Below are 27,721 nucleotides of genomic sequence, written 5' to 3' on the forward strand. Positions count from 1 at the left end.
TAGGCTGAGTCTCCAGTCTGATGAGAGGCTTCTGATTTCCTTCCATATTTTATATTAAATATTTTTTTGAAGAATAAAGCTTATCTGTGTGCACGGATATGGGAAGGTTTCCAATATAGGCTGCTGTGGAGAGATTAAAAATAAGATGTAGGAAAAGGATCAGTGGATGGCTATTTGTGTAAAGCAAAGCAAACACACACCTATATACACACACGATACAATCTCTTTTTATATAAGATACTCACGTATGTTTCTTATGCTTCTTGTTCTCTCTCTTTCATTATGAATATATATTTCATCATATGTATCTCTCTCTATCTGTCTCTGTCTCTGTCTCCCTCTGTCTCTGTCTCTCTCTCTGTCTCTCTGTCTCTCTGTCTCTCTCTCTCTCTCTCTCTCACACACACACACACACACACACATCTATGTATTGAAGGAAACATTTGCTACGAATAAGTATTGCAAGGTAACTCCTTCAGAAAATATATGGGCTCTTTTTTCAATGGATTTTTTTTTTCATTTATTTTACATACTGACCACAGTTTCCCCTCCTTTCTCACTCTCTGTTCCTTCTCCCTGTCTCCCATCTGTTCCCCTCCCCATGCACTCCTCTGTTGTCTCAGTTGAGAAAGGGACAGGCCTCCTATGGGAATCAACAAAGAAAGGCACATCAAGTTGAGGCAGGACCAAACTCTTCCCCCTGCATCAAGGATAGATGAGGCAACCCAGCATGGGGAATAGGTTCCCAAAAGCCAGCTCAAGCTCCACAGATAGGCCCTAATCCCATTGCTAGGAGCCCCACAAACAGACCAAGCTACACAACTGTCACACACATCCAGAGGTTTAGTCAAGCTAAGACTCCTAACAATAGTGGAGAGGGTCCTGAACTGGCCATCACCTGTAATCAGATTGGTGACTACCTAATTGTCACCAGAGCACCTTCCTCCCAGTAACTGATGGAAGTAGATGCAGAGATCCACAACCAAGCATGGACTCGCTAAAGCTAACAGAAAGTCTTTATTTGACCAATGGTCTGCAGGCTCCACAGGGAACTTGCCCAAACTGTGTAGCCCCGAGTCTCATTCTTCTTTACTTCTTACCTATGAAAACCACATTCTGGTTCACACATATCCATTAGCAAGAACAGTCAGTGAGAAGCCAACCCACAGAAGCTAAAAAAAAAAAAAAAAAAAAACAAGGTTAGTGCATTTAGGAACTTACCCAGATCCCAGAAATATGGCCTAGGTCTCTGATGGATTAGATCATTGTTTTGACATGCATTGGGGCCTACATTCTGGGTTCTGAGGTCAGCATGGTGCCTCTGATGTGGAATCAACAGTACTAAGTTCTGGGGGGCTACTAAGTTCCAGGAACCTGTTACATGAGAAGGTTGTGGGGAGGGAACTGGATAGCATGGACAGCTTCAGACATTGGACAGTACTGCTACAAAACAACCTTGGCTTAGAACCCTAAAGCAAGAAAGCACATTACTTGATGCTTCTAATGTCAGAAGTCCTAAAGTGAGCTGGCACAGCAACACCCTACTGGGTCCTTAGGAGAATGTCCCCTCCTGGCTTGGCTCAGCTCCTAGAAACTACAATCCACATTCTTCTATGGAGGACCCCAACTTCTTTCTCTGGAGAGCCTGCATTCTCCATCCTGTTCCATCCTGTCCCTGTGATCCTTTGCTCCCTAGAGGGACCTTGTGACTGCCTGGATTCTGCATCTCAGTGTGGAAGTCACTTGCCGCAGGGCAAACCTGCTCTTCTGTTGTGTGGGCGGCACTGTCACAGGCTCCAGGCCTGAGGACTTGGACTCCTCTGGGACAATTACTCTGCCTTGGAAAATCACTGTCACTGGGCACAGCTGTCATTTCAAAATGTTTTCCCATGTGTGGTATTGTGCACTCACACTGTAAAGCTGTACTTATATTTGATAAGGCAATTCCTATAGTTGATTAATCACAAAACAGGTTCTTTACAGTCCTGAGAATCAAACCTGGCTCCTAGTGCATGCCCTGCTTCTGACCTACATCCCTAGACCACCAAGATTATCTGTGTGTGTGTGTGTGTGTGTGTGTGTGTGTGTGTGTGTGTGTGTGTATGTATGTGTGTGTATGTGTGTGTGTGTATGTGTGTATGTATGTGTGTGTATGTGTGTATATGTGTGTGTGTGTATGTGTGTGTGTGTGTGTGTGATGTTTCCCTTCTTCTCAGAAGCAGCTATATTGCTTTTTATTGTGACCCTGTATTTCTGGGAGGGGGTGCTGCAGCTCTAAGTGAATAGGGTAGGGCACGGCACACTTCTGTAATGTTTAGTGTCTTGTAGGGGAGGGGGGCTTCTTTCTGTTCCCTTAGGAGGTCGGTCAGTTGTCATGGGAGGTGCTGGGTACAAGCTACACAGGGCCTCAGACAGGTGTCCTGGGGGAAGCAGGCAGTACACATGCTCAGTTCCTTCATTTCTTCAGCCTCCAAGCTGTGGGCCCTCCCCCCAATACAGCTGGGTCCTGGGAAGGACATTGGGCAGTATCTCTTGCCAGGAACACACTGTATATCTTCCAAGATGGCATCGTTTTCCGGCTGTGTATTTATGCCTGAGCTAGTGTTCCAAGAAATACCATGATCAACCAAAGCATGATTTCCCTGGGAACCACGGGGGCATAAGGCTGTCAGCCCAGCTGATATAGGGACCTCCCTGGCTCTTCTGAGAGCAGCCCACAGCCATGAGGCAAGAAGGCACCAATGATGCCTAGGTCTCTAGTTCACTCCTTTCCCCTGGGGCTTAGCTGATTCATCCTAGTGTCTCCAATCAGGCCTGGAGCCGAGGCCCTCATTGGAAGAGAGGGTCCCCCAAGACGGTAAAGGGGCACTGTTAAGGCAATTGCCCTTAGTCTGGCACCAATCATGGGGACTTGCAGGGAATGTCTTTTCTCTTTCTTTTATCTGGCTGTGTATTTGAGATGCTTAAACACCCCAAATACATCAAACACCCACTCAATCTGTAAGCCACTCAGGTCAGTGAATCTTAGACAAAGGAAAGCAGAGAAGAGAGGAGCAGGGGCAGATGGGGAAGCAGATGCCCAAGGCACACAGTCTCCAAAGAACAGGCCTGCTATGGTCATTGAGGATGGAGCACTTACTGAGAAATGCCATTCTCTGTTGGCAAAAGATCCTTTAGATTGGTCACATATACATTTTTTTTTTTTTTTTTTTTGCACAGAATCTTCCTACATGTCCCAAGCTGGCTTTGAACTCCAGATCCTCTTGTTTCAGCCTCTCTAGTGCTTCTATATAAGCATGTGCCATCACACCCAGCTCACTTCCGCAATTCTTATTTATAGTACACAGAGTCATGTCCTTTCAAAGACCTTTCTGGAATAGGATGAGTTCCCACTGTCCCATCCCCCACTTTTTAGGTAGTCAAACATTCTACTTGCAGACTTCAGGGAAACATATTACCTGTGACACACAGATCCCGGTCCATATAGAAGAAAGATGTGCAAACAGGCACCATGGAGTGGGCCTGTAATCGCACTCAGCAGGCAGGAAAATAATGAGTTCACAGGACCTGGGTTGTATAAGCCAAACCCTAGCTCACCCCCCTGTACACACAGCAATAGGAGGCTGCACATTTACAGAATCGATTTTCATGGGAAATTTTCCCTTCCACAGCCATGCAGCAACAATTTAACTAGAACCACAACCAAAGAGGCAGAGATCAGCAAAGGCAAGTCTCAAGTTGTCTCGTAGCTCAGAAGACAAAGGGCATAAAATCCAGACAACTCACCCAAGAAGCTTCGGTGGAAACTAGACACCTTTGACTGTAGTGTAGATTTTTGGGACACTGGAGTTTTTCCTTTCCAGTGAGTGTCTCATTCTGCTGTAGGAAAAAAGAGGTGAAAAGCTAAGTCCCAGAATTCAAAATCATTGTCAAGAGACCTGGGAAGGACTTTGAAAGGTGATCATAATTACTTCCTTCTTCTTGATAGCACACAAAGGGACTTCCCCATCTAACACCCCCACAAGACCTTGGCATAAAAGAGATGAGTTCAGTATTGTTCCAGTGCCTCTCTGGTATTTAAAGCCCTTCTTGGGGAGAAGAATTTATTAAATATTGTAGTCAGTTCAATGTCTCCTGTTGAAGCATGTGCTTTAATGGGCTTATTAAATTTAGATTATGATAAAAAAAAAAAGAGAATAAGAAAGGCATTTCTCCCACTCAGAGGTCCTGGATGCCACAGGATGACTAGGTATTGCTAAAGGAAAAGCTCCCAGCCTTGATTTACCCCTGTGGTGGGAGAAAGAGAGTGACTCTTCAAGAGGATACAGAGGACTCTGCTCTGTAAACATGCTATGCTGGTCACAGCCTGCCTCTCCTCCAGAAAGAGCAATGAGAGCCTTTCTTCTCTTTCCCTTCTTAGTCCATCCTTTTCCCAACTGGTATTAGAAATTGTTTAATAATATGAAATGCACTGCTCATAGGTAGCATTTAATGATGGCTCCCTCTGGGCTAAGCATGGCTGCACGCATTGTAGTGTTAACACCTTGAATCCTTACAGCCTCCTATGAGATGGTATTATTATTGTCATCATTATCATCGCCATTGTTTTCGACACTGATGTCATTGTTATCATTGCTGCCTAGGGATGAGAAAGGTGAGACACAGAGAAGCTATGCAAAGTCCCCAGGGCCACACAGTAAAGGACACATCAAGGGTTCTAACTCAGAAATCCAGATAGATTTTGTATCTGTCTAACTGCTGGATCACATAGAATATATTTATATGTTCTTCTATCAAGCCAGATATTTTCCATAAAAAGCAAAAGTCTGCTCTTACTACCAGCCCGGTTCCTGAGCCTCTCTCTCTCTCATGCCTTAAGTTAACCATTACAACCCTCTTGGGAAATAATTTCTCACACATATGAAAATAAATAGAATCACTGTGTTTCTGATGCCAGAACCATCATCCTCAGTCTTTCCTATAGCTACATTTTCATTCAAAAACAGCCCCTAGTGACCATCTAACATCCTGTTCAGCTTTATTTAGGGGTTCCCTTCTTGATAGACAGGTTGCTTTGGATATTTCACTAAATTAAACAGCACTGCATCACTGCCCAGGGCAGAGGGCAAATGCAGCATATTGGGGCCCTTTATCCTTTGACAGATAGAGCCAGCTTACACTCTTTACCTGGATGTGGGGATCTCTTTAGCCTTTTGTCACTTCTGTCCTGTAAGGTGAGCTTTGATGACTCCTTGCTTCCAGTCTTCTTATTGATTGAGTTCGTTTGTTTGATTGATTGCTATAGGGTCTCAGTATATAGCCCAGGCTGGCCTCAGACTCACAGCACCCTGTCTCAGCCTCTAGTATGTAGAGTGCTAGGATTTCAGTTGCTACCTGCTGTCAATGAATCCTCACCTTTACCTTCCAGGCCTTGTGCTCTCCACCCATAGAATGCAGTGGAGATGCAGAGCACAGTGTGGGCTATGGGGAAAATTTGCTTCTGAGCAGAGGAAGTGCACCTTCTAAGGTAAAAGCTAACAGTGGGGGAAGGGCTCACAGCTCTGACCTGATTTTGCTGCAGACTGGTAGCTTCTCCAGGGCTGTTTTCCTGTCTGGGTGCTTGACTCACAGGGGGAGGGCCTTGGTCCCTACCAGAGAGCCACTGGGTGAATAGTGCTCTGTCAGGGCTCACAGTTGGTCTGCTAATGACTTCCAGGCAGTGCTAACAGCCTACCTCCACCCAAAGCCCAAGATAGGACTGAGTAACTTTTTTTCAAGGGCCAGCCCCATGACTCCCTGCTCCTGTCTGGCTCATCACCTACACACCACCACACTTGGCTTCCCATCACTTTAAAAACTAAATTTGCCTTGCTTGTTGACCTTGACCTTGATATCCTCCCTATGCTAATTCCCTGAGAGATACCATTCAGAAAAAAAAGAAAGAAAGAAAGAAATTGCAGACAGCCATGTTCTAAAACAGGAAGTGGTGATGGTGTCATGGGCCTATGAGGATGCTGGACTGAAGTCTATCAAAGTGTGCAAACAGGAAAATTATATACTGTGTGAATTATCTATCAATAAAGATCTTATATTTTTAAACAAGTGAATGCCAATCACCCTGGATAAAAATTCAGAATTTTTGTTTTTATTTATCCTACTGTTCAGGTAGGCCCTTGACCACTAGGTCCACATTTGCTGCCTGTGTCCCCACACAGCCAGGCCTATTGGAGGCTGACCTTCGGGTTTCCTTGACTCTTAGGCAAATGTGGTGAACACAGAATGTTAATGAACTTTGTACTCTGACCTGGAAAAGCTGTTTGGTTTCTAAGATTCCCCAATTCCCCCCCCCCCCCACCCCCCCGCAACCAAAAACAAAAGAACAAACAAACAAAAAAAAACTATAGAGGCAAAGCCCTGTGCTGAGAGAGGTTTCTCTCCAATCCTATATCCAGCTCCTAATTCAACAAATAATTGGTGAGGAGTCAGTGTGCTGGCTTGGCAGCAAGTGCTAGGGAACAGAGATGTCACCACATGCTACTGTCCTGTCCCCACAGAACTGCAGGGCCCTGGCTACCTGCTCCCTTGACTCACATGTCTACTTTTTCCTCTAATTTCTGTTGCTCATCTCTTTCCCAAGAGCTTCACCGCACTTGTGTGCTGGCCTTTGCAGAGATGCCAGCTCCTGCCTGTCAGGGTTCTCTACTGCTTCAAACCTCCATCCCTGCCACAAGAACTCTACACGGTGTATCTGAGTATTTTGGAAATACAGTCAATATCTGCATTTACTGCAACTGGCCCAGATCTGTTAAAATACTTCAGAATAGAGGGTCCTGAACTTTGCAAATACACATCCACTATTCTTCCCTAGAGATTTCATGGGCCTCCTCCATGTCTGCATTTCTTGAGGGCACAGCCTGACTGATTTTGTTGGGTACTGTCTAATGGTAGAAGTTTCATCTTCCTCCAGTGTGGAGGGCATATTTACTCACACACTGAGAAGCAGAAATCCCATGGGATAATTTAAAAATTCATTATGTATTTGTTTCTCTCCCCCCACCTCCTTGGCACAGAGCTTCTAAAACACTTAAGATTTCCTGAGTGACAGGAGTATCTTTCTGTCCACCAAACCTGAGACTGTGATAATGAGGGTTATCATGGTGGGCACCTGTAGATTCAGGATGGAGACTGGTTGCCAGAGAAACCAACCATGTGAAAAGAGGGTTGAATATTTCTACCTTGTTTCTGTTTTATGAGGAAGGTAGAGACTTAGTTGATCATCAGTATGATGTTATTTGTTATTCTTAGTAGGCAAGTTATAGAATAAGTATGGATATCAATAAGTAGGTGAATGGATGAAGGAAGGGTGGTGCATATACACTATGGGGTTTGATTCAACTGAAAAGAAGGAAATGATGTCATTTGTAAGAGCATAGATGGAACTGAAGACAATTACGTTGAAGGCAATGGGCCAGACTTGAAAAGAGAGTATCACTTATTTTCTTCTATGTGTAAAATCTATACTTAAAAAGAAAATACACAAGTGAAAGGGCACCATTTCAGCAGAAGAGGAGCAAGGGGGTGGGCAGGAAAGAGCCATGGGTGAAAAAAAGCAGTGGGCGGATATGATCAAAGCACATGATACTTGTATGAACGTGCTAATGAAGCCTGCCATACTTGCTTAGATTTTTAAAATCCCTAGTGGTCAATGATCTAATCAATCATCCTGGCATAATGCCATCCATAAAAACCCTAAACAAAGTAATCTGGGGCCTTTGGGGTTGGTGCCGAGAGATGTGAAGAGGCTGCCACCACACCCATATCTTGTGCTTTGCATCTTCTCTATTCTCCATTGGCTGCTTCAGAACTGTATCTTTAAAAAAAAAAAATTGGACCATATCTTCTGTAATAAATTGGTGATAGTGAATGAAGTGGCTCCTAGAGAAAATTACCTGGCCTAATGAGGGGCTGGTTGGTCAGGTGTGCTGGGACTGGAGACTGTCTTGGTGTGAGCCTGTGGATTTGTGCTGACTTCTCATGATGCCAGAATTTAGTTTAGTTGATGGATGCTCTGTTAATTAATTGATGGATGTTTTGTTTAGGTTAGAGAATTAGAGAAATGGAGAATTGGCCAGTGTCAGAAAGCCCCCACAAGAGATAGCTTTCCTCTGAAGCAAGAAGTGGAGAAGATGCTTGCTGTGGAGATCAGCCCAGGGGCCCTCTCCTGCAATGCTCCATCTGCCCGTGCAGGTGTCACTCTGGCCACTCTGCATCAGCCTGTGAAGACATGCCCAGAGACTCACAAAAGATGCTGATGCTCTGAACTGCCTGCCATCTGGTGAACAACACCTTCGCCTTCATTTCAGGTCCAGGGTTTGTATCTTCCCACGGCATCAGTGACAGTGTGGCAGGTTAAGTTGCTGCTTGCAAATGGAAATATCTCAGGCATATCACAGTTCTTGATTTGTGTATACCTCCAATCAAACAGTTAGTGAATGTTGGCTGAGTGTCAGGTACTAGGAACACATGGGTAAAGTACTCCAGTCTTTCTTAGGACATTGTCTGCTAGTGAAGAAGATGTGGAAAACAAGCTTTGGCAGTTAAGCACTGCAGTACCATAGGAAGGCAGTGCACAGGCTGAGGGAGGTGGGCACTGAGAGGTGAGATGGTGCCTGCCATCCAAGTATTCAAGGAAATGTGTGCACAAAGATGTTGAGGCAAGGTGCAGCTCAGGGGCACTCATCAGCCGAAGCTGATGCACACTGAGGTGGGGTAGGACAGCAGCATGTTGGTGAGGTGAGAGAGGTGGTTGGAAACACAGGCTGTACCTCTGTAAAACAGGGCTGTGCTTTTATGCCACATGGAAACCAAAAGAATTGGAGTAGCAGAGAGTATGGAGGGGCAGAATCCAATTCGCACCTTTGACGTCCCCTCCACACCAGAATTAAACATCCTGTACCTGGGTCACCCACTGCCATGTTTGTACCCAAGTGTAACAGGCCCTCATCCCACACCCTGCCTGATGAGTGTGTGTCTGACTAGTCTTGTATTCTTCTTCCATTTGTCTTCTTGCTGACCAGAGCACAGTTTTTCCACTTGAGGCATGAAAAGGATAAAAAGTGAACCCAAGTATAAAAATGTGGGCAACGCTTCAGAACAAGCCACTGTCCCACTGAGACCAGAAACATCTTTACAACAAACAGAAGAAATCACTGCCCCCTTTGCCAGGGAGAAATCATACACCCGTTCCCAAGTCTACTAATTCAGAGCATTCAATCTGGTATCACTGACACAATGGATGGGAAAAGGTGTGGACATCTGGAAAACAAAGTATGGCAAACTGAATGTATATCATGAGGAAAGAGATGGACCAAAAAAGGCATGAAATTGGTTGCGAGTTCTCATACTACCAAGTGTGATGGGCAAGTTGCATTGTTCACAGTGTGGTTTGTTTAAAGAAAGCAGTGATTGGGAAATGCAAGCTTGTGCCCCTGTCTAGCCATAGAGATCGGTATAGACAGTCATCATTTTGTTGTTGTTTTACTTGAGGAGTTCCACTGTGTAGCCTAGGCTGGACTTGAAACTGAGACTCTCTTGCCTCAGTCTTCCAGGTACTGGGATTATGGATTTGCACCATCTTACCTGGCTTAAGGACAATTTCTTACCCCTTGATGGAGAAGCAGTTCACAAATCTGATTAACTATTTGAACCAATAGGAAAGTTTCTCCCAGCTGCCACATAGGCTAATGCTGTACTACTGCCATTTTAAATATATCTCTAATTTGGAAATAGCTCCAGATTTTTAAGAAAGGATTTTCCAGAGAGAAATAGGCCATCCTGGGTATCATTCATACCACTACTCCTATTTCAATAACACATTCTCTCTCTCTCTCTCTCTCTCTCTCTCTCTCTCTCTCTCTCTCTCTCTCTCACACACACACACACACACACACACACACACACACACACACACACACACACACAAACCCTAGAGTGACAGTGAGTGGTTGTAATTTCAGCTACCCGGGAGGTTGAGGCAGGAGGATCAGGAATTCTGGGCCAGCCTAAGCTACATATTAAGACCCTGGGGAAAGCCAGTGTGAACAGTCCTTCCCATCATGTGGCTTCATGGAATGTGCACCCAGCAGTTGCTGGCAACTTATCCTCATTTCATGGAGTGCAGAGGGTAGAACTCCAGTTCTTGCTCTTACCAAGCAGGCATCCGCTTCTGGCCAATCTCCCCAGATCTTACCTTGTTTAAAGCTACTATTTCTGCTTTGCTTTGGGGTGAAGGTAGTGAGCCCAGCTCCTGTTCATAGACAGGGAAGTAAGTCCCATCTCTTAGTTGGAGGAGGGGCATGAGTGTGCTTGGCAGTCCTCTTTAAGGAGTCTGTTCTCTTCCAGTCTTTCAGATAATCACTAACATGGGATGAGATTCAGGCCAGGGGCATTTAGTTCACGCTTTGGCTCATGGTCTATGATATGTCACTTATTTTCTTATTCAAAAAAATCCAGCTTCCTCAGTGGGATTTCTTTCCAGTTGGTTCCTGTAACCCTCCTGCATGAACCGGCTTAGTGTTAGTTTCCTGAGAACTCCCTTCTTCTGTACTCCAGTATACACTAGGCTTCTATGCCCAGTCCTAATGTCGGGCATTCCCACACAAAAATGTTCTTAGAAACCAAGACAGGGCAGCAACAAGTCTGGTCTTCCTCGGGATTGCACTGCTGTGAAGTCCCCTGCCTCCCTTGGTCTCATCTTTGGGTGTTTCTCTGATGTGACTCTGTACTGATTTCTCTGTCTCTCACTCAATGTTCAGCCTTTGCTCTTCCCTCCTGGATTAATTTTTGTTTCTCTACTAGTGAGAAACTGGACTCTCATCATCTAGGGTGCACATGCTTGTGCGCTCAGCCCTAGTATAGGTAAAACGCTTTGGGAACCGATGACATACACTTTTTTATCTTTGTGAAAATTGCATTTGTAAGAGAGAGTTCAGGGTTCCTATGACAATTTTAATGTCTTTAAGCTCCAAGTTAATAAAGTCTTCCCGCTCCCCATCTTCCCTCTCCTTCTCTCCCTCCTCCTCCTCTCTTCTACCTTCCCCTCCTCCCCTTCCTCCTCTCTCCTCTCTCCTCTCTCCTCTCTTCTACCTTCCCCTCCTCCTCTTCCTCTTCTATCACCTCTTCCTCCTTCTCTCTCTTCCTCTTTCTCTTCTTCCTCTTCCCGTCTTCTAGCTCCTCTCCCTCTTCTCTCTCCTCTTCCCCCTCTTCTCCCCACTTCTCTTTTTTCTCCTTCTTTACCTCCTGCTCTTTTTCTTTCTCTCCCTCCTCCCCACTTTTCACCTTCTCCTGTTCCTCCTCTCCCTTCTTCTCCTCTTCCTCCCATCCTCCCTTGGAAATGTATGAATCCTATGGATCCTTATATCCTATCCTCCAGCACTCCTGTATCTTGGGAGTAAGTCCCTCCATTAGGGCTTTAAAAATAATCGCCAGGATAAAGAACCACTACTTCACAAATCAGAAGCTGTTAGTAGAGTTTCAAGTATTCCTTCCATAACTTCCACTGCTTTACTAGTTGGTAAGAACACAAATTTTTCTGCAGTTTAAAACAAAGTAGAGAGAATCGTTTGGGGTATAAGAATGGTAGTCTCCAGTTCTATTTCTGTTTTTTGTTTGTTTTTTCTGTTTTCATGTGTGACATCTAAAAAAAAAAACAACTTGGTCATCCTCTGTTTGTTGACTTTCTCTGTTGGCACCATTTAAAAAAATCTTTCTTACAGGACTGCACAATGATCTTAGAGAACTGTTTGAATTGGAGAAGCTGTCATCCCCGAGTCATGCCCACACTAATGGGTTTTCTCTTGAGGAAAACCACAGCTGTGTTGTTAGTTGCATCCTGGCGTGGCCATGACCCTCACCAATTGACCGGACCAATATTCAGGACATTGGCCTGCCAGAAGGAAGATAAAACAACAGATGTATAGAAAAAGAAAAAGAGAAAGAGAAACATCACAAATACTAGCCTACAAAAATATGAGATGAGGAAAACAGTGGTCCGGCTCACTTCCAAGCAGCTTTTAGTCATCTGTTATGCTCTGAATCTCCCGGATACACACTACAGCCACCCTGCCTGGTGCTTCTCCTCACCATAACAAACCACCTCCTCTAAAGGAGGGAGGATTCATTTTGGCTCCTGGTCTCTTTTTGTCTTTGTGGGGTTTTTTGGTGAGAGTGTGTTCACATATATGTGTTGTATATGTGCCTGTTTGTGTCACTGTGTGAGTGTGCATGCATATGTCCAGAGTGTACACACATGTGCATGATGTCCATGATATGTGTGAGTGAGTGTGTGTGTGTGTGTGTGTGTGTGTGTGTGTGTGTGTGTATGTGTGTACATGTTCATGGTGCGCATGAACACATGAGCATGGTGTGGTGTGTGTGTGTGCATCTTGCTCAGTCTGTCTAGCATTACTTGTATCTATATGATTTCTGTTTCAAAAACTTGGTATTGGATAACCAATAACTGGTTTGGGGCTCTTCCCTGGGGAGGAAAACGTTCCTCCCACTTTCTCACTTTAAGATTCCTTAGCTGCCTGTAGTTCTTTGTCTAGTTGGAGTCCAGTGTGAAACATTCCCTTCCATATTAATGTGTTCACTACTGACATCACCTTATTTTTTGAGATACATCTAGAGCTGATCCTGGAGCTTATTGATTTGGTTATGCTGGCTAACCAATGAACTCCCATGACCCACCTGTCTTGCACCACCTGCCTTCCACCTGCACCAGACTCCATCACTGGGGTTACAGATACATGGCACCATTCTGCCTTTTGCATAAGTGCCAGGGATCTGAGAATTCAAGTCTTCCTGCCTGCAGAGCAGACACTTTACATACTGAATCATCTCCCCCACTGCATTCCATGGTCTTTGAGTTTCTGGGCTACAGTGAAGTGGACAGCATGGGCTGGAGCAGAGATATTTCACTCACTCAAGGTGGCTGGGGAGAAGAGGTGGCAGATGAGAGGTGGAAGGGAGAAGTACAAGCCACACCATGGCAGCTCACACCCCTAATGGCCCACTCCCCAATTCCTAATAGCCCATTCATCTATGATCTCACAAATGGATTTTTTTTCATTGACAAAACCAACACCTTCATGATCTAGTCTTCTCCAATGGAGCCACCGTTTAGGTAGTCACCATCACCATAGGAACTTTTGAGGTGGCATTTCATACCCAACTGCTACTAAACATATTACATTCAGTGACCTTTAACTTAATAGCTCTGGGCTTTTCTGATTGGGAGATGATGAGAAACTTCAGTGTTGAACCTCACCTATCCTGGTTCAGCCAGGATTCATCCAGGTGAGTGGTGAAATCACAACCGGGATCCAGGGCAGAGGGCCCTCAGCTGTGGCCTTGTAGGAACTGGAGGTGCCATAGTCTCATGGATGTGCCAGGTACAGGATACTAGCAGCATCTTCTCAAGTCCTGGTCTTCTAGGGAGGCCAGCAGCACACAGCTCTAGATATCAATGGTGCCTGCAGGCACAGAACAGCCCCTGGCTGAGAAGACTGCTCTAGTGAGGACAAGCATTTTTGTTCCTACTACTAACTAATGAGGTCTCATATCCTTGTTTTATTATTTTAAAAATCATCATGAACCTTTCAAAAACTCCCCCCACTCAGAATGCCAACTGATCACTGAGTGGTTGGCTGCTGAAGTGAGATCAAGAGGTACATCTAGAGATTTGCACGGAACTTTTCAAATGCTGTCAGGATGGGCTAGGGGAATTGTCTCTTCTCACTATGGAAGACAGTAGCCTGTCATGACATGTTTGTGTCAGCCATCTAGTGCTTATTGCAAGAGGGGAAATACTCAGAGGAGTTACATTCTTGCTCACTTCCGGTTTTCACATTTTCTTTTTTTAGATTTAGGTCAAGTTCCATGTTCTTTTGAGGCTTATCTGTGTTATCTGCACAATGCTAACAGCATCAGTAAAATCATATTTAGTTTTAAGTGAGAGAACATTCAAATCTACACATTCAGTTTGAGCGGAACTGAAATAGGTTCACATAATATAAAACTGAGGGTCGTGCCTTTGGGCATAGCTGGGTTCAGGAGCTAAATGGTGTAACAAAAATGAGGTTTTTCCTCTGTCTTTCAGTTTTCATATTGCATGGAGCCTGGTAATGTCAGGCTCAATGAGGAGGCCCTCCTTCAGAATGGAGTATGCTCAGCAATTCTTGTGCACACGAAGAGATCACCTTCAGATAATGGGAATATGCCTGTCCCCCAGCAGGTGCTCTTTGTTTTACTATTTTGTTTTCAGTTCTGTTTGGGTCAAAGGCTATGTGCATGACCATCTTTGAAGCATCTTTGATATACTGATTGGTTTGACTATAGTTTATGTGCCAATTCCTGAATCTGGATCAGAAAGTTGGAAGGGAGAAAGCTGTTCAAACAAATCAATGGCTGCTATTGAAAGTATAATAATTTCTGGAAACAGACAACAGAAGTGAGCTACACTGACCTTCCTATAACAGAGTTCTAGAAAATCATTAGACTTAATAGTAGAGTGGCTCTTGTGTCAATCAGATTTGTATTATTAATAACAAAATGCTTGAGGTAATTGACTGATAAAGATAAAAAGTTTATTTGGGCTCACTGTTCTGGAGGTTCTAGTCCAAGATCAAATGTCCCAGATGGATCTCTGACAATGGTGGTATGTAACAGGGGAAGGATTCAATAGACATATTGCTACATAATGAACCAGGAAGCATAATGAGACTGGAAGGGGGCATACCTTCTCCATGATGGTAATTGTTCTGTGACCTAGGAGCATCCCATCAGATCTTGGTTTCATTTTTTTCCCAGTGGTGTTTGTTCCCTGAAACATGTGGGTACCTGGAGAACATTCATCCCCAAACAACTGTCACATTGTAAACAAAGGAAACAGATCCTAGGAGTGCTGAGACCACTAACTGTTCTCAGTAAACATCAAAACCTCACTTTTAGATGGCATCCAAGTTTCCAGGATATAGCTAGAGAGATGGACATAATCCTGGACCAAAACAAAAGTGAAAACATTTTTATCATACATTCCTGGGATCACCTTGTTCCATACTCTGTGTGTGTGTGTGTGTGTGTGTGTGTGTGTGTGTGTGTGTGTGTATACTTTAAAATTTTACTTGCTTAAAAAATAACCTGTGGTGCTTGTAAAAAATATATAGATTCCCTGGTTACCATCTCTTTGATTAAAATTTACAATGCCTCCAGTTTGGTCAAGGAAACTAATTCCTTATTACTATGGAACTTTGTAGAAGTTGCTGATGCCAGTAATTTGAAGTCAAAGCTGAATTTTAACGTTTACTGGATGCAAGTGGGATTTGGAATGTTTCGCTGTTTCCCGATGTTTCTAGCGTGCAGTCACATTTGGGAATCAATGAATTAAATGGTGTAGCAGCTGGGACCTTTGTATCAATAGAGAAGCTACTGTCCAATTCTACCTTATCAAGTTTGTGTGTACACTCTGTCAGAGTCCTATGTGAACCTTAAACACACCAACATTTGAGAAACAGTGCTACTACGCAGCAGCATTGGTACTATCTGAGAACTTTCTAGAAACATACTATCAGGTCCCACTACAGACTACTGTCAGGATCTGCAGAGTATCAACATTTCTAATAATTTGTGTTCACTCCAAAGTTTGAGACTCTCATCCATAGTTACTTCTTCTCTCACTTCTAGAAACTCATTTGGAGATGTGTTTAAAAATAGCCACCAGGCTGCTGAGATGGTTCATGGGTGAAGATGGCCTGATGCTCAGGCCTGATGGCCTACATTTAGTCCCAGGAATTCATGGAAATGTGAAAGGAGAGAAATTACTTCACAAAATTGTTCTCTGACCTCCACACCTGCACCATGGCACATGCATGCCCACACACATTACACCACAAAGCTAAGAAATAAAAATACATAATTTTTAAAATAGCCCATTCCCAGTCTCACTTTGGTGGGGAATCTCTTTACCATCAATTTTCTTTTCTTTTTATAAAAATATTTTTGAGTTTACAATACAAATGTATCATTTTTCCATCTCTTTAACCTTCTGCCAAGTCCTTCCAAATACTACCACCCCCTTTCTCTCCTTCAAATTCATGGCTTCTTTTTCTTTAACATTGTTGCTTACCAATCTGTGTATATGCACATTCCTAAAGACACCCACAGATACTTCCAATATCCAGACAGAGCTGAAAGTACTTTATAAAATGAGCTCAGCTTAAATGTCAGATGCAACACTTATCAGTAACACCAGTCACCTTGTCTGTACACAGCACAGGCACACAACACTGTGTGCAGACAAATCTTACAGCCAGAGACTCTACCTTGAGTCCAAGCTGCTGGGAAACTTCTTTGTATGCCCATGTTCAAACACCTGTAGCCAAACAGACACTGAGAAATTGGGAGTTAAACTCCAGGATTTTTGTTGTTGTTGTTGTTTTGTCTTATTTTTGTTTGTTTGTTTGTTTGTTTGTTTTTTGACACAGCAAAGAGGATTACAATTTCCCTCTGGGATCCTGCTTGCTCCTTTCTAATGAGGTGGGGTTCTTGAGGGGGGCCTGGCTAGGCAGTCTGTCTACCTTTCTGGATCCTGCAATTGTTTAAGTTCCAACTTATCCTCCCAGAAGGTATAAATGGTGCTTTATGCAACAGTGAGTTTTGTTATTGGCTTAGAAGGAGGTGCTGGGCTCCCTCAGATTCTTTCTGAGTCCTTTTCCTCATTAGGTGTGCAAACAATGAGCCCTCTGCTGTGGCCTAATAGGCAAAAGGAGCTCTGGCCTTCATGCTAGGTTGTCAACAGACTGGCTTGATATGCCTGCATTTCTGAACTAATCAGCAGCCAGTGGTCTCTTTATTGAGTTCCCTTGGGGCATCAGAGCAAGCTATATTCACAGTCTCACAGCTTAAATCAGTTCCCCTCTCACAGGGCAGAGCCTAAAGATAAAGAATGTTGAATAAGGCTTGTGTATGCAAGACCCTTTTTGATGATGGCAAATTTGTTTGCACAATCTGCTCTTTGCTTGAAGACAGACCAGAGCTTCCATCAATAGGGCCAGAGAGACATTCATGAGAACATGTGTATCTAAATTCTAACTAGATCCTCAGGTCAGTCAACACAAACTTGTTTGACTGGAGAGCTTCCAAGAAGGAGATGTTGCCAAATATTTCATGAAAGGAAATACTAACTTATGGGTATGTGCTTTACTCTACTTCCAACTCTGGCTAATATTGGCTTCCATCTTTTTCCAATTATTTTTTTTATAAACTGTTGTTTTGATCAGCACAAGATGTTTGTATACATTTATGGCTTCTGTTTGTATTGCACATGATTAGTCCCAGATAATTAGTACATATATCTAGCATCTTAAATTGTTTACATATTGTGATGAGTTCATCCCAATTCTTATTTTACTTTATTTTTGGGGTGTGTGTGTGTGTGTGTGTGCAGAGAGAGAGAGAGAGAGAGAGAGAGAGAGAGAGAGAGAGAGAGAGAGAGAGAGAGAACATGTGTAAATGTGTGTGTGATGTGATAATGAAGTATCTTTCTCAGTCTCTCTCATTTTTGAGACAGGGTCTCTCTCTGAAGCTCTGATTGGCTAGCTGACCTGTCAGCTGACTCCAGAAGTCCATCCACTTTTCTTCCCAGTGCTGGGGTTACAAACACATGTTGCCTTGCTGACTTTTTATATGGGTGCTGGGGATCCAAACTCAAGTCTTCATTCTGTGTGGCAAAGACTTTACCAAATAAGCCATCTCCCCGGGCCCCTCCAAACTTATTCAATAGATATGCTGCATCATTGTTCGTCGCATGTACTCCACTGAACTGTAGAACATTGGTTGGCACTTCCTTCTCCTATCAAACACTAACACTGATCCTATTGCCTGACTTCTCCTGTCCCCTCTACCTTGTGCATGGGCTTGTCCTTGTTTGACTAAGCCTCAGATTGGAGTATGTGAACTATTTTTGTCTAAGGCAATGATGATTTCAGATGTTGTTGTTGACTGAAAACTAAGCAGAGTGGGTTGAATATGGACAGAATGTATGGGCTTACCTCCCAGGGAGTATCCAGGTTTCAGGTAGGTTTCCCAGTTAGTGCCCTTTAGTTTCTGTCATCTGCCAAGCTTGGCTCCTGACATTGTCTTCTTGGTAGTCAAGTTACTGAAGCAGGTATTTGCTTCCTATATGCACAAGCCTTGGAAGAACCCAAGAGAGCATCTTTTCCCAAATGTTAAAATAGTCCTAAACTGATCACCAAGTGGTCTAACTTAGTTGACCTGCCTAACCCCTAAGCCAATCACAACAAGGAGTAGAATAGTATATATTAATTAACTGAAGAGCAAAGTTAAATTCATCCAAACCATGAGCTTTTTCTTAGTAAGACACATGAATGTTGGGGAGGATGCCAACATTCTCAAAGTTGTTTCTTTCTCTCAATGTCTAATAGATTTTTTTTTAATTAGAGAGAATGTGAGCCAGTACAAGTTAGACTCCTAAACCAGTTCAATATGGGCTTTGCAGAAAGCTAAAATCCTTCTTAAAAAGAGACAAATGGAAACCCAAGTGGATTCCAGAGAAATGTATAAAGTGTTGTAAAGTGGTAGGACTTGATCTTGTGACTGAAAAATCTGATGGTGTTTATGGTTGTGTGTTTCTATATGCACTTAGGGAAAGCGAGGCAGAGCTGATTTTGATGGTGTATTAGCTGCTGGCTTGGAACTTTTCTCCCCACCTTAAACTCTTCTCAGTCTAGTGGTTTGAAGTGCACACACGTGACTTGTCAGTTGGACTTTTGTCCTCCTTTCTTCAATCTCTTCATCTTCTAACATACCCTAGTCACTCACTGCAATGTTTATGCTGTGAACTTTGCCCCATGGAAATTTTTACCCTTTCTCTCTTTCTAAGATATATTTCAAACAAGCCAATATTAGACTATATTATTCAGTTCCCCTGCTCAGTATTCTCAGTTATCCCAGGCTTGGAATGACCAAGGGCTTTGGATGGAGCACAATGGTGGAGTGCTTGCTTAGCATGTGAAAGGTCCTGGGTTCAGTCATCAGTCCTGCAAAAATATGAAATTGAGAAATTAAGTAAATTTGAGAACTCAATGAACAATTTAACAACAGATTAGAAGAAACTAAAAGAAAAATCACTGAACCAGAAAGTAGGACTTGTATAGAAAAAAAAAAATCAATGCATAATATATCAAGAACAGACCAAAAGGGTTGAAATCAAACAAACAAACAAGCAAACAAAAGCAGGCTTGTGAGGTGGCTCATTAGGTAAACACACCTGCTGCAAAGCCTGACAACCTGAGTTGAATACCTTGGTTCAACTCATATTGTAGAAGGAGAGAACTGATTCCTGAAAGTTGTCCTCTGACCACCATATTTCACTTATGCCATGACAAGCATTCACACACGTACATACAACACACACACACACACACACACACACACACACACACACACAATGTAATAGAAATAAGATAACGTAAGAGATATATGGGGCAAAATGAAGTGAATTAACATTTGTGAAATTTGAGTTCCACAAAGATGAGAAGGACCTCTGTGTGTTTATCTACCTATCCGTCATCAGTCTATCTCCTCTCATCCCTCCCTGGCTACTTACCTGAAAATAGGACTTGTATAGAAAAAATCAGCACATAATATATCACATTATGCTTTGTTCTGAGGAATAAACTCCCAGGGCTTCAGGCATAACCTTCATGGGAATGACCACTGTACTTATCTGTTATGTATCACTCATCTATCATCTATCTATCCATTATCTGTCTATTATCTATCTACCTATCTCTCTATCCACCTATCTCTCTGTCCACCTATCTCTCTATCCACCTGTCTCTCTATCCACCTGTCTCTCTATCCACCTGTCTCTCTATCCACCTGTCTCTCTATCCACCTCTCTCTCTCTCTCTATATATATATATATATATATATCACCAATCTATCATTTATCTATTTACCTATTGATGTATCATCTCTATTTGTAAAAATAAAGACACAGATACTGAGAAGCTAAAGACACAGAAATAAAGAATGGAGTAAAAATAATCATCTGAAAACTATTAGTTATAGACTTTGCAGAAATCTATAAAAGGTGTAGATTCAAGACTTGCTATAAACTTTGTGCATCATAAAAACAAATGAACAAACAGTTGCTTATATGAGCACATTTTTAGAAAATAGCAAAAAAGCCAAATACAAAGGGAAAATTGCAACAGCAGCTAGAATAAAGGGCATGTTGGGGGTACACCATCAAAGGAGTAACAATGAAACCAATGGTCTCATTCTGAGGAGAAATAATGGAATCTGAAAGATAATGCAATGACTTCTTCAAAATGCCATAAGAAGATAATTGTAATCCTTGTGAAAATATCTTTTAAAAATGAAGGTAAAATATATTATTGAACAAACAATAACTGAAAGTTCATCTCTAGGGCAGATTACACAGTGGACCGTGCAGGGAAGGTGTCTCAGATGCAGGCAATGTCCACTCTGATGGGGTCTGTGCTCCCTCTGTGCTTGCTGTACACATCAGCAAAGAGTCTGATTATACATGTATGGGATATTGCTGTCTTCTTCCTTACCCCTCTTCAGCCCTCTCCCTCCTTCCCCTCTCTTTTTTTTCATTTTCCTTTATTTCCTTTTTCATTACTTTTATCTACCTTGCTTTCTCTTCCTCTCACTTGGAGAGAAAACTGACCCCTGAACGTTTTTCTCTGACCTCTACATTTTCCTTATACCTTGGCAAGCATTTCCCCCATATATAAACACACACAAACATATAAATAGAAAGATGATAGATAAATAGATAGATTTATTAAAAATAAGATAACATAAGAGATGTATGAGTCAAAATAAAATGAATTAACACTGTAAAATTTGAGTTTCATAAAGATGGGAACAACTTCTATGTATTTATCTATCACATATCTATCATTTATCATTTCTCCAACCCTCCCTGATTACTCATCTGCTTGCTTCCATTCTGACGAGTAAGCCTGGGGCTTCATGCATGTTTGAAGAGTGTGCTACCACCAAACTCCATGTATCCCTAGCCAACATCTCATTCGTTGCTCCACTTCACAGCAAAACTTGAGAACTCTGTCTAATCCTAATAGACCAACTTATTCATGCACAATGTTTTTTCTATTTTTCCTACAACCTTGATACCTTGGAGTCATCATTGCTTTCCTCCACTAAATCTCAGATTTTATGAGGACTTGGGATACCCATCTCATCGGATTTCAAGATAATTGGCACTGCTTGCTTTATGAAAAAAAAAAAATTCAATCTGACCAGAGGTGTGATGGCACATTCTTCCAGTTTCTCAAATTTCAGTAACTGCCTCTTTTTATATTTTTCTATAGGACTTATCCTCCTGGCTTGTTTTCTAAAATTGGAACATGATGGAGCCCTTTCTAATCCACAGTTCCTCTTCCATCCATGTCAACAAGTCACACTTGAAAGGTGACAGTTGTATATAACTGAATTCATAAGGAGTCAGCATGCTTTTCCACAAACTTTCTGAGGCTCTGTGGCCATACATTATTTGTTTCAGCTGCTCAGCATTCCATGCAGAATGGCATCATCCATTGACAACACATGAATGAACATGCTCTGTTCCAATGAAACTTTATTAACAAAACATGTGATGAGCACAATTTTGACCCAAAGGCTATATACTATGTTGTTGTCTTTAAAGATATTCATTCTTATAGACTTTTGTTATCAACATGCTTGAAAGATTCACTCTAGTGGTGATAAGTTGCTATGTCAACTGGGCTGAGCCTCTGTTCATAGATATTTAGATGAAGAATAATCTAGATGTTCCTGTGAAGGGATTTTTGAGTGAGATTAACATCTAAAACAAATAAAGCAGATTACTTTCACCAAGTGCATGGTCCTCAATCAATCAGTTAAAGACCTTATTAAAATAAGGACCACCTTCCTAGGAGAAAGTAGCTCAGCCAACATACTGCCTTCAGAGTCAAACTAAAGCTTTCCTTCTAAGTCTTCAACTGGCTGAGCATCCCTACAGGGCTTATAACTTTCAGCCTTCAGTTATGTGGGTTGGTTCTCTCTCTCTCTCTCTCTCTCTCTCTCTCTCTCTCTCTCTCTCTCTCTCTCTCACACACACACACACACACACACACACACACACACACACACACACACACACACACACACACACACTTCATTCCATTATTCTGGAGAGCCTTGACCAATATACCCCCAATCTGTTTTCTGTAAGATCCTCTGTCCTGCATACTGTTGCATTTCAAGGCACCATCCTGATGGGATGGCCAGTTTGTTCATTTCTCTTCAGTCTCTCCTTTAAGAAGTTGGGGTTGTTTATAGACAAGTTATCACAACTCTTTCATGCATAAAAGTCTCAAATTGAAATACAATGTCTAATGCTCACCTACCAGTCTGTGGAAGGGTGAGATCTGGAACCCTGGAATGTGCCTATCTTCCTAAGAGGTATCCTTTAGCTCTGGTGTGGACAGTGTTTATCCCTCTGTTTTTCCTTCTGCCCTATGTGAATTTCTACATAACTCCAGCTGTTGTTCACTGACCCACCTGCAAGGCCTCCCAGGTGCTGAGATCACAGGTGTGTTCTATCATCTCTGGTCTCTTTCATTTTATAAATAACAGGCAGATATCCAGCACTCTTTTGATCTTTATAATTTCTTGAACTTGTTGGGATTTAAAACTTTTTCCTCTGCTAGTCTTTCCAGACTCGTTTCTCCCTGTGATCTCTGCACTCCACCCCACATTGTGCGACCTAACTGATTTCTTTCTGCCTTGGTCTAAGCCTGGGGACTTACTGCTCCTTAGAATTATCTTTCTTTTGTTCCCCTAACTGAAGTACTTTGTCCCACATGCCGTCTTCCCAGATTCTATCATATAAGTGAGTCAGTGGCCCTGCCTTCAGGTGGATAACACCCTCTTGTGCTTCCCCCAAGAAGCACTGAGCAAGTGTTTCTGTTGCTTCTGCCAGTAGGCTGTGGGCTGTCTGCTCTAGAATGGAGAACATCTCTGATTCATTTGTTCTCAGAACACAAATGATCCTGAAACTTGTGGAGTCCAAGCTCCCAGGTTCTAACTAATTGACCAGGAGTCCTCTTCCATCTTGCTGTCCAGAGTGCAGGCTGCCGCTTCTTCCCAGGGCCTATTCTCTTTCCTCACCCAGGGCTAGACAGTGATCCTCCACTCTCAGTGCCGGGTCCCCAGGTGGTCCTAGCTGCCCCTCAAGCTTGGGGACTCAGACTGCTGGAGTTAGGCTCATGCCTTAGTAACCACTCTTTGTAGCTTCTTTTCTCAAAGGTTTTCAGACAAGCTGAGTTGTGGCTCTTGCTCTAACCACAAGGGTTCAGCCAGACACCCTTCTCTGTCTCCACCAACTGTGGCTCTGCTTCTGACATTTTCTCCATTTCTGGAGGATAATCTTTATTCCCATTCCCAAGAACATCTGAGAGATAGCTCATCATTGAAAAAAATTATTTTTTTTTCAGAAAAAGTTTAAATTCTTAATTTACCAGTGGCTAGATATAAAAGCTTGAGCCAGCTATTGCTATTTTTGTGGGTCTTAGTTTCTAGATCTGTTAAATGGGAGTTATGACACTTGCATCATACAGCTAGAGAAAACTGAGGGTAATACATTTAAAATCACTTAGTGTACAAAATTCAAATTAATAAATAATGCTACAACAACAGCAGCCTTTCCCCTCACCCCAGAGTCTCTGTCTCTCTGTCTCTGTCTCTCTCCATCTATGTCTCTCTCTCTCCCTTCCTTCTCCAACTTTCTTCTGGTGGGTGATTTTTCTATAAAGACATTAATACATTCTGGCTGTGACATCACAGTTCACCGTAGAGGCTGGCTCAGAAGTTGAGATATCAGCCTCCAACACATGAATCAGACAGGATAAGAAGAGGAGGAGCTGGGAGCATGAACAGAGGATTTAGCTACTTAGGTGACAAGGAACCAAAGAAAGAAAGAGTGAAATGGAGGTTTGGAGAGACGGCTCAGTTGATAAACCACTTTACTGTGATCCCCTCCTCTGGTGAGGACTGGAGTTTGGACCCCACCATCCACATAAGAGCTGGTAGATTTCACACCTCACCTATAATCCCAACACTCAGGAGAGGGCTTCCCTGGGACAAGCTGATTAGCTAGGCTAGTTGGATTCAGGGCTCTCTTGGTTTAGCCAAAGATCCTGCCTTCATAAATGAAAAAAAGAAAGTGATAGAGAAAGATATGAAGTATCAGGCTTACACACACACACACACACACACACACACACACACACACACACATACTCATTCCAACACACATACATGAAGGAACACCACACTCACAGAGAGTGTAATTACACACTCAGCACCACACTATACCTGGGGTAAGTAAGTGAATTAATTGAAAAGGAGATGAGGTAGCTGCTATCTGTCTGCCAAATGGAAAATGATAAAACTTCTCACCATGTTCAACGCTCACCTGGCAGATCGCTTTGCCGGGGCAGCCAATCTGGAATGTAGTAATCCAGAGTGAACACTGAAAATGAGATTTGCCATCTGATGGAGGAAGAGATGTGGTGGTATTGTGTTCCCCAAAATATTGTGTACCCTAATAAACTTATCTGGGGTCAGAGAACAGAACAGCCACTAGATACAGAGGCTAGAAAATGGTGGCACACACACCTTTAATCCTAGCATTCCAGAGGCAAAAATCCTGGGATCTCTGTGAGTTCAAGGCCACATTAGAAACAGCCAGGCATGGTGACACACGCCTTTAATCCCAGAAAGTGAGCCTTTGATCCCAGGAAGTGAGGGCAGAAAGCAGAAAGGTATATAAGGTGTGAAAACCAGGAACTAGGCTGGTTAAACTTTTAGGCTTTGGAGCAGCAGTTCAGCTGAGATGCATTCTGGATGAGGACTCAGAGGCTTCCAGTCTGAGGAAACAGGATCAGCTGAGGAACTGGTGAGGCGAGGAAGCTGTGGCTTGTTCTGATTCTCTGATCTTCCAGCATTCACCCCAATATCTGGCTTCAGGTTTGATTTCATTAATAAGACATTTTAAGATTCCTGCTACAAAGGGAAGAGGAAGGGAAGGATGGAGAACGCAGAGCAAGGAGACACATTGGCTTCCTGACTTGCTTACCTTGGATACATTTCTAAGATGGTAGAAGCAGGTTTCTCAACACATGTACAATTCAGAATCGTCCCTCAAATGTGATATTCAGGGGGGAATGTTCAATTCCTTTTGAACTGCTTCTCTGTGGTCTTTGTCGCTGTCTTAGTTATGGGTTCTATTGTGACAAAACACCATAACCAAAAAGCAAGTTGGGAGGAAAGGGTTTACTCACCTTATACTACCACATTGCTGTTCATTGCTGAAGGAAGTCAGGACAGAACTCAAACAGGGCAGGATCCTGGAAGAAGAGCTGATGCAGAGGCCATGGAGGGGTGCTGCTTACTGGCTTGCTTCCCATGACTTGCTCAGCTTGCCTTCTTATAGAACCCAGGATCAGCAGCCCAGGGATGGCACCACTCACCATGGACTGAGCCCTCCACTGTTGATCACTTAATGAGAAAATGTCTTACAGCTGGGTCTCATCAAGGCATTTCCTCAATTGAGGCTCCTTCCTCTGATCGCTTACCTTGTGTCACCTCTTCCCATATGTACAGGAAGTATTTATTAGGTGATTTCCTTAGTTTGACAACAACACAGAGTAGATTTATACTGACTTAAGACTACTACAGCTTCAGTGGGAGATACATTTTATGAGATTCCTGTGGTGTGTGTGGTCCAATGTTGGCTGGAAATCTATTATCTAATAGTGACTATACAAAGAACATTGTACAGATGAGAATGTTTGCTGAGCATCTACCAAGTGCACATGCAAGGTCAGCTTTCTCTCATGTAGTCTTCTCAAGAGCCTGGAACAGGTTCCACACCTGAATGATAAAAGTGGGACTCAGCAGTGTCATTATTTTCTAGAACCCCAGACATAGCATGAAATTAAAAGACTTGCACTCTCATAGCAGAGAATGTGGTGGTAATTATTCGGTGACTTATTTTAAAAAATGTTTGGTGAGTGTTCTAGTGTTTGATCTCTGTTCCTATGATAAACACCGTGACCCAAAACATCGTGGAGGAGGAAAGTGTGTTTGGCTTATACTTCCAGGCCAGAATCCATCATGAAAGGAGTCAGGGCAGGAGTTCACGGGGAAACTGAAGCAGAGACCATGGTGGAATACTGCTTCCTGGATTATCCCCAGACTTTCAGTCAGCTTCCTTCCTTATACAGCCCAAGCCTACGTGCCCAGGCATGGTACCACTCACATGGGCTGGACCCTACTTTATCAACTAGTAATCAAGAAAATGCTCCACCCCATAGACATGCTCACAGGCCAATCTGATAAAAGCAATTCCTCAGTTGAGACTCTCTCAGAGTACTCTGAGCTGTGTAGAGTTGAAGGGAGAACAAGAAGTTCTCAGCCTTCCAAGAAGAGGGGGCAGAGTGATTGACTATAGGAGGCCTGCCATGAAATGCTGCCATCAGATATGGCCCAGAAATTTTAATCACAAACACAAAAGACTAATGGAAATACAAAGGACTTTGCACAAGATGGAGCCCTTTTAACATTCTGTCATGGATACAGGAGGTACCCTCAGGACCCCATTCCTTCCTTCCTAGAGCTCTTGACTGAAGCATGATCCCAATTAGTCTTAAAGCATGATCCCAATTAGTCTTAAACATGGTACGTGCTCACTCATAAGAGGATACTAGATGTAAAGCAAAGGATAACCAGACTACAACTCATAGCTCCAGAGAAGCTAACTAACAAGGAGGATCCAATGAGGGACGCATGGATTGTCCTGGGAACGAGAAATGGATGAGATCTCCATGAGTGGACTGGGGTTGAGGGGTGGGTCATGGGACATGGGAAATGGAGGATGAGAGCATGGAGGGACGGGATGGTCTAGCTGTAACAGGGATGGAGTGGGAGAGTGGTGAGAGGGATGCCTTGGTGGAAGGAGACATCATGGGGATGGGGAGAGGCTGGGTGCTGGGGAGGTTCCCAGGGTTCCCCAAGGATGACCCCAGCTTGGACTGCTGGCAGTGGTGGAAAGGGTACCTGAACTGGCTTGATCTGGTGGTCAGACTGGTTAATGCCCTAGTTGTCATCATGGAGCCTTTCTCCAGCGACTGATGGGAGCGGATGCAGGGATTCACAGCTAAACACCTCAAGCTTGATCTGCTTGAGGGGCCACCGGCAGTGGGATCAGGGTCAATACCTGGTGCATGAGCTGGCTTTTTTGCCAATGGTGGGATACCTCACAACGCCTTGAGGCAGGGGGAGGAGCTTGGACCTGCCCCTACTGAGTGTACCTCCCTGTGGGAGACCTTACCTTCTTGTAGTAGGGAATGGGTGGTGGGCTAGCTGCAGGGGGCAGGAGGAAGGAAAAGAGGGATCTTTGATTGGTATGTGAAATGAATAAAAAAAATTTTTAGTAAGAAAAAAAAAAAAAAAACCTAGAGCCAGATATCGAGGGTGAAAGCTGAAAGATCAAAAGAGGAAAGGAGCAGACACAACGACTTCTTACCTCTATGAATCCTCTGACCAACTGGGCACTCTA

The sequence above is a fragment of the Onychomys torridus genome, chromosome 1 (genome assembly GCF_903995425.1).
Source record: "Onychomys torridus chromosome 1, mOncTor1.1, whole genome shotgun sequence".
In the NCBI taxonomy this organism is placed as follows: domain Eukaryota; kingdom Metazoa; phylum Chordata; class Mammalia; order Rodentia; family Cricetidae; genus Onychomys; species Onychomys torridus.